The following is a 7,813-nucleotide window of genomic DNA, read 5'->3' on the forward strand; positions in this document are numbered from 1 at the left end:
ATCTGCCCCCGCGGCGGTTGCAGCTAGCGCTGCTCCGTCAACCGAGGAGAAGGGACCATCCAACCCAAAGGTGGGTGCAGCCGAGGCTGCCCCAACCTCCGAGGCCCCTTCCAGCGCTGGCAACGTCCAGCGCAGCCAAATCCCTCAGGGAACCCCATCGACCTCCGGGCTGGTGGGCGCAGGGGTCTTGCCCTCCAAGGCGGGACTCCCTCTGAAAACCTCTCGCTCGCAAGAGCGCTTGTCCGGCGCCTCACACGAGGCAATGGACACTACACCTGACCCCAAGGCGCACCAAACGCCTAAGGAGCGTCGAGAATCGCTCGAACGCTTCAGAAAGAACAAAACACCTATAACAGGGCCTCGAAAGGGCTCTGTACTATAAGGCATCCACTCCGTCTCCGTAAACACAGCACCAATTCACCTTAAACATGGATACACAAATCATCCAATGGAACATCAGAGGTCTCCTTAGAAACCTTGATGATTTGCATGAACTTATCCACAAACATAATCCAAAAGTGCTGTGTTTACAGGAAACTCACCTAAAATCTAAACACACAAACTTTCTCCGTACGTATCTGACGTTTCGCAAAGATCGCGATGATGCCGTCGCATCATCGGTTGGTGTTGCGATTCTTACTCATAGAAGTATTGCATGTCAACCTTTACAGCTACAAACGCCCCTTGAAGCAGTGGCGGTTCGAGTTGTCCTACTAAACAAACTCATCACCATCTGCTCCCTTTACATACCCCCGCATTACCAACTGAACAAACATGAATTTCACTCCTTGATCGATCAATTGCCAGAACCTTATGCTGTTCTTGGCGATTTCAATGCGCACAGCTCTCTGTGGGGCGACTCTCGTATAGATGCGCGAGGTCGCCTTGTTGAACAGTTCCTTTTCTCTTCTGGAGCGTGCCTTCTCAATAAAAAAGAGCCCACATATTACTCTCTTGCAAACCGATCCTTTTCGTCAATAGATCTCAGTATAGTCTCCCCGTCTGTACTGCCTGAACTTGAATGGGAAGTTACCGACAACCCTTACGGTAGCGATCACTTCCCTATACTGCTAAGATCATATAAAGAAAACGACTATCCACCATACGCTCCTAGGTGGAAGATTGAGACAGCTGATTGGGAGAAATTTCGATCTCTAACTAGTATCTCATGGGCTGACCTGTCTTCATTAGAAATTGACGCTGCAGTCGAGTTTTTTACAGCATTCATAATAGATGTCGCATATAAATGCATATCAGAAGTAAAAGGCTTGGCCTGCAAACGGCGTGTCCCATGGTGGAACGACGATTGTAGGATCGCTCGTAAAAAACAGAACAGGGCGTGGGGGTTGCTACGCGCTTCTCCCACTGCAGAAAATCTAGTCAACTTTAAAAAAGTAAAATCCGAAGGCAGGCGAACCCGCCGACAGGCCAGACGAGAAAGTTGGCAGAAGTTTCTATCAAGTATTAACTCGTTCAGAGATGAGGCGAAAGCCTGGAACAGGGTCAATAGGATAAGAGGGCGACAAGCACATGCACTCCCTTTGGTAAACACAGAAGGTGATACCCTACAAGATCAGGCGGACTCACTTGGGGAGCACTTTGAGAGCGTGTCAAGTGCCAACCATTACTCGCAATCCTTTCTGAAATATAAAGAAATAGAAGAATCCAAGCCACTCATCAATAAATGCCGACAGAATGAACCATATATTTGCCCATTTAGTGCTGCCGAGTTGAAAGCGGCCTTGAGCGCATGCAAGAGTTCCGCACCAGGATCTGATAGAATCTTATATGAAATGCTCAAAAACTTACACAATGACACGCAACTTACACTACTTACACTTTTCAACACCATCTGGGATGCAGGGTACCTTCCAACCGCGTTGAAGGAAGCCATTGTAGTCCCTGTTTTGAAACAAGGCAAAGACCCTTCCTCAGTGGCAAGTTACCGCCCGATAGCCCTCACAAGTTGCCTTTGTAAGGTGTTCGAAAAAATGATAAATCGGCGACTCATCTTTTTCCTTGAACAGAGCAAAATTCTTGATCCTTATCAGTGCGGCTTCCGAGAAGGACGCTCCACAACTGACCACCTTTTACGTGTAGAAGCAAATATCCGGGACGCATTTGTACACAAACAATTCTTCTTATCCATATTCCTTGATATGGAGAAGGCGTACGATACGACGTGGCGTTACGGAATCTTAAGAGACTTGTCAGAAATGGGCATCCACGGTAATATGTTTAATATAATAAAAAGCTATCTGTCAAATCGTACCTTCCGGGTAAAAGTCGGCAATGCACTCTCACGTCCTTTTACGCAAGAAACGGGTGTACCCCAAGGAGGCGTGCTCAGCTGCACGCTATTTATCGTGAAGATGAATACGCTTCGTGCTTCACTACCACCCGCCATCTTTTACTCTGTCTACGTGGACGACATTCAAATAGCTTTCAAATCCTGTAACCTCGCAGTCTGCGAGAGACAGGTACAGCATGGCCTGAACAAAGTGTCAATGTGGGCAGACAAGAATGGGTTTAAGATCAATCCTAACAAAAGCTCTTGTGTTCTTTTTACAAGAAAGAGAGGACTTATCCCAGATCCTTGCATAGAACTGCGTGGACAACAGATACCTGTAAACAATGAACACAAATTTCTAGGTGTCATACTTGACTACAGACTCACCTTCGTCCCCCACATTAAACATCTCAAAGAAAAGTGTCTAAAAACAATGAACATAATCAAACTTCTATCCCAGACTACGTGGGGTAGTGACAGGAAGTGCTTAATGAATCTCTATAAAAGCCTCATTCGATCACGACTAGACTATGGCGCCGTGATTTACCACTCTGCCGCCCCAAGCGCACTAAGGATGCTAGACCCAGTCCACCATCTAGGAATCCGTCTGGCCACTGGCGCATTCAGAACGAGTCCCATACAAAGTTTATATGCAGAATCGAATGAGTGGTCTCTTCATATCCAGAGAACATACACCAGCCACACATATTTTCTGAAAGTCCACGCAAATCCTCAACATCCCTGTTTTAATACCATTCATGACATGACATATGCTACACTCTTTCGCAATCGTCCCTCCGTAAGACAGCCTTTCTCGCTGCGTGTGAGGGAGCTTAGTGAAGAAATGCACATTCCACTCCTCGAGCTTCGCCTAATGCATCCAGCCAAGCTGCTACCTCCTTGGGAGTGGCAGCTCATACAATGTGATATATCTTTCATGCAAGTTACAAAACACGCTCCAGAGATTGAAATCCTAATGCATTTCCGGGAACTCCAGCACAAATACTCCTGCACGGAGTTCTACACAGACGCATCGAAGTCACACGACGGGGTGTCCTATGCAGCCGTCGGTCTATCCTTCTCGGAATCCGACGTACTGCATCCGGAAACTAGTATCTTTACGGCTGAGGCCTACGCACTGCTGTCGGCCGTAAAGCTTATAAATAAATCACAACTCCAGAAATCAGTTATATATACGGACTCCCTCAGTGTTGTGAAGGCCTTGATGTCATTTTCTAAGCACAAAAACCCTGTCATCAACGAACTCTATTCCGTCCTATGTAAAACGTATATATGTAACCAGCATGTCATCATATGCTGGGTGCCCGGTCATAGGGCCATTGAAGGCAATGTTCTGGCGGACCAGATGGCCACATCAGTTGTATCGTATTCTGTAAATCCTACCGCAGCAGTCCCTGTCACAGATCTGAGGCCCTACTTGCGCAGAAAACTGCGGAACTACTGGCAACCCTCGTGGGACAGGGAAACAAACAATAAACTGCATGTAATCAAGCCACAATTAGGTTTCTGGCCTCCCGTAACAAAATCCCGCCGGACAGATGTCCTATTCTGCCGTCTAAGAATAGGACACACTTTCGGCACACATAACTTTTTACTCACTGGAAATGATCCTCCAACTTGCGGTAGATGCGGGGACAGGCTGACCGTCCTCCACGTCCTCTTGGAGTGTCGGGAAGCCGAATACGAAAGAAAGAAACATTTTCCCTTAGCATACCAGCAGCGCATCCCCCTTCATCCCGTTATGTTACTCGGCCCAGAACCTTTATTTGACACCAACGCAGTCCTAAGTTTTCTGAAAGATGTTGTTTTGCATGTTTTTAGCCCACATGTTCGTAGCGGGTCCTCTCTTCAGAGGATACCGCCGCGATAGCTCTTTAGTATAGCACATGCCTCTAGGCCCTTGTGTTTCAAGGGCTCTGGCGAGGCAGCAGTGCTTTAAGTAATTTTACCATCCTATATATTTTTATTGTGCATCATTCTTCTACGATGGATTTTAATGTTCATAGTATTCATCATTAGTCATCGCCATAATTTTATAGTACATAGATTTTACGCACTTTACTGCGACTATTTTAGGCCACTTTACAGCCAAGTCACATCTTCCATAATACATCCTTAACACTACCACCAGTCATGGCGCTCTTTGGCCAAACCTGGCCCTTGCGCCACAAAACAACATACATCATCATCATCAAACTACGAACAGGCCTAGAGCACACTGATACAAGGTGTCGAGCATGTAAATCTTATTATGCCCTTAAGTCAAAGAAACACGGCTGTTTCTCATGATTCGCTACACATGGCTGGCTCACACAACTTGGCTACTTCTATATATGCCTTGTAATTACCAGGTGGTCTGTATGACATGTGCAAGCTTTAAATATGTACAAGTGCCACGTAGCTGTACAGCACCAAAGCAATGTCGTTTGCCATCGTTTTGAGGAAGTGAAACCATTTCTTGCATTTTTCCTAATTAGGTAATTAGTTATTAACAATTATTTAACTGCTCAAATATTTTATTCAAAGCAAAAGTGTCAGTGCGAAAATTGTAGAGCATCCTGAAAAATTCCCAATCCAGCTTTCTACTGCTCAGTAGGTGCAACAAATTCTTTTTTTTTTTTCAAGCTTGAAAGAAGCCAGTGAACACATGCAAGAAGTGCCGTGCAACTAACCGCTCGTGCACCTGAACACCATTTGGCGCCTCCTTTCATGCTTGAAAAAAAAAAACTTTTTGAAAAGAATATTTTAGAAATTGATTCATTATTATTGACTATGTTTTTGGCAAAATGCATGAAATAGTGTGACTGCCACTTCCATTTTCGGCGACATGAATTGACTCAATTAGCATGTCCAAATGTAGCTATACATGTGCGTGTTTTGAGCTGGTTCTGTAATTTACGCTGGTTTTGACTAGTTGAAGCTTTGCACCCTAATAATGGAGTCAGCCTAAAAAGAAATTGGTACATGAACGGTCGCTCTCAGTACTCCATACTCCTCTAACTTAGTGCAAAGTGCTTGTGAGCCAAGAAGTTGGTAGTTCTAAGCAGTATTTCTCATTTTGACCTGGTGTTATAGCCCACTTACTATGATGCCATGCTGCTCAGTCACGCTGGTCCCAGCTTCAATCTAGGCCATGGCAGCTGACCTCCAATGAGGGTAAAATGCAATAACGCTTATGCACTTAGATTCAGGTGTACATTAAAGAAGCCAGGTTTCCAAGACATTACGTTTTGGAATGTAAAACCCATAATTTAATTTTAAAATCTAAAGGTGCTTTATTAGGAGCAGGGGCATCATTTTGAGCTTTTACTGCACTGCCATAGCACCAAGAAGCTCCAAGTAAATAAAAACAATTTCTTAGACAATGTACATATCTTGCAAACATTTACAAACACTTCTCTGCATGCACCTCCGTTGCTGTTATATTTAGATCCGTATGCCAAGGCGGGTTATGATGTTAGAACATGTTTCAAACTTTTTTTTTCACCGCTTTAAAGTTGTTGGTTATTTTGCATCCCACTGTGTGTCGAACGCACATTTCAGTGCATCAATTTCTTCAGAAAGTGAATTCCTCTTTATTTATTTGTGCATGCAAAAAGGGTTCAGGAGAACTGCTTTCTGATGGTCTGTATAACAAGCAAAAAACAATTCTATGTAGGCTGCACAAAGAGAAAGGATTGGTTTGTAAATATGTTATTTAGTTCTTAAAGAAAGAGGCAGCTGTCAGTATTCTGTTCCAAAGTAAAAATTGCCCCTACCTGGCTCTGCTTCATTTTCCGATGTTGATGGTCCATTCAGGGGCACTCAACTGATAGGCTGCACTTTGGCGATGTCGGGTGTGCTGTCACCAGGCCCAAGGTTGATCGACATCCTCACCAAAAGTCGAGTACAAACGCTATAATAGAAATATCTCATCATTTTGCTATCAGTTTTGTCAACTTGCGCGTTTCACACACGGCCGTCAGTGAAATATTTCGTCACTTGGATACTGAAAGAAATTCAAGCATTTTCTGGCAGCCAAGCTGATGATGACGATGTGTGGTGTTTTATGGCGCAAGGGCCAGGTTTGGCCAAAAAGCGACATGACAAGTGGTAATGTTGACGATGTATTATGGAAGATGTGACTTGGCTGTGAACTGGCCTAAAAATTGGCGCTGTAAAGTGCGTAAAATCTACGTGCTACAAAATTATGGCGATGACTAATGACGAATACTATGAACATTAAAATCCATCGTGGAAGAATGATGCAAAATAGAAAATATATAGGATGGTAAAATTACTTGGAGCACTGCTGCCTCGCCAGAGCCCTTGAAACACAAGGGCCTAGAGGCATGTGCTATACGAAAGAGCTATCACAGCGGCATCCTCTGAAGAGAGGGCGGCAGCCAAGCTGAATACACAGTAAATGGAGAACATTAAAGAGCAAATGCAGTTGTCACATTAGATTGATCAAGTACAGCAGAAATGGAAAATAAATCAGTGATACTGTGTCTGTTGGCTTTGAATGCAAGAAATGTAAAAACAGGAACTTGCAGCCACGCCACCTTGAATTTTCCGCGTTTGCTACACCTCACAAGTTTGGCGTCGTCCGGTACTCGGGGATAGTAACCGCTTAAAATCAAGATGAACGAGCGTCAGCATAAATTAACAGGATAATTAACCGGGAAATATTGGCGCATAAAACAACTCACGTAGCGAAGCTACTGTCAATTACCCGATGACGCATCTGCGGGCGGTGCGGTTTGGGCGAACAATTCAAAAAGGAATGAGAGTTTCACTTGTTTCACGCCTACTAAGCTAAGACAGAATTTGAGTTTCTTACTAAACTATACTGGATATTTACGCTCCGAATAAAACGCTGGAAATTTCGTTACGTCACACTGCATACGTATGAGTGAGGAAATTGCTTTATTGTGTTCTGCGCTGACGGCATGTAGCATCAACCACTCTCATGCAACAAAAGCATGAAAGTGGTACTCGTGACACCGAAAACAAACATATACAGCGCCAACGTTACGCCCCTTGGAGTTGGAACTAAGCACGATCAAGCCAGTTAGTTTTCTAGCTTTCATAACGCCATGAACACGACCAAACATCGAGCGAAAAAAACTCTCTGCTCTCGAAAATTATTACCGCTTCCATTTATATACCTATCACTGCCACAAGCAAAAGTCAATGGGCTAGCTGTCCACAAGCCACAGATTAGACTGACAGCAACATATTACGGTAACGTAAAACAATGTCCACGCTGACTTAGCAGCCGCGGTGTGCTCTAAGTGCCAAAGTTCTCGTTTGCCGCTCGAAATTCACACCATGATGACGGGCACTGCATCTTTCACATGGAATATTGCACGCTTTGCTCCGGAGCTCAATAGGAGGGCGAAACGCATTTGCACGTACCTGAAATCCGCATGCCGGAAACCCGTCGACGCTTCCGAGAACGAGGCGCACAGCCATACACCCGTACGGCGGCTTGACTTGGACGTGAGGCACTTCTATCAA

General features: G+C 44.7%; 1 long non-coding RNA gene across 1 annotated transcript; it reads right to left on the minus strand.

Moving 5' to 3' along the window:
* Positions 1-2,351: 2,351 nt before the first annotated feature.
* On the minus strand, positions 2,352-6,125 carry LOC139050953 (uncharacterized). Its single transcript, XR_011509160.1, has 3 exons — positions 6,070-6,125; positions 3,911-3,968; positions 2,352-2,625 (listed from the first exon to the last, which is right to left on the minus strand). It is a non-coding gene; the product is annotated as an uncharacterized lncRNA (long non-coding RNA).
* Between the last annotated feature and the right edge of the window lie 1,688 nt (positions 6,126-7,813).

This window comes from Dermacentor albipictus, chromosome 10 (genome assembly GCF_038994185.2).
Source record: "Dermacentor albipictus isolate Rhodes 1998 colony chromosome 10, USDA_Dalb.pri_finalv2, whole genome shotgun sequence".
NCBI classification, from domain to species: domain Eukaryota; kingdom Metazoa; phylum Arthropoda; class Arachnida; order Ixodida; family Ixodidae; genus Dermacentor; species Dermacentor albipictus.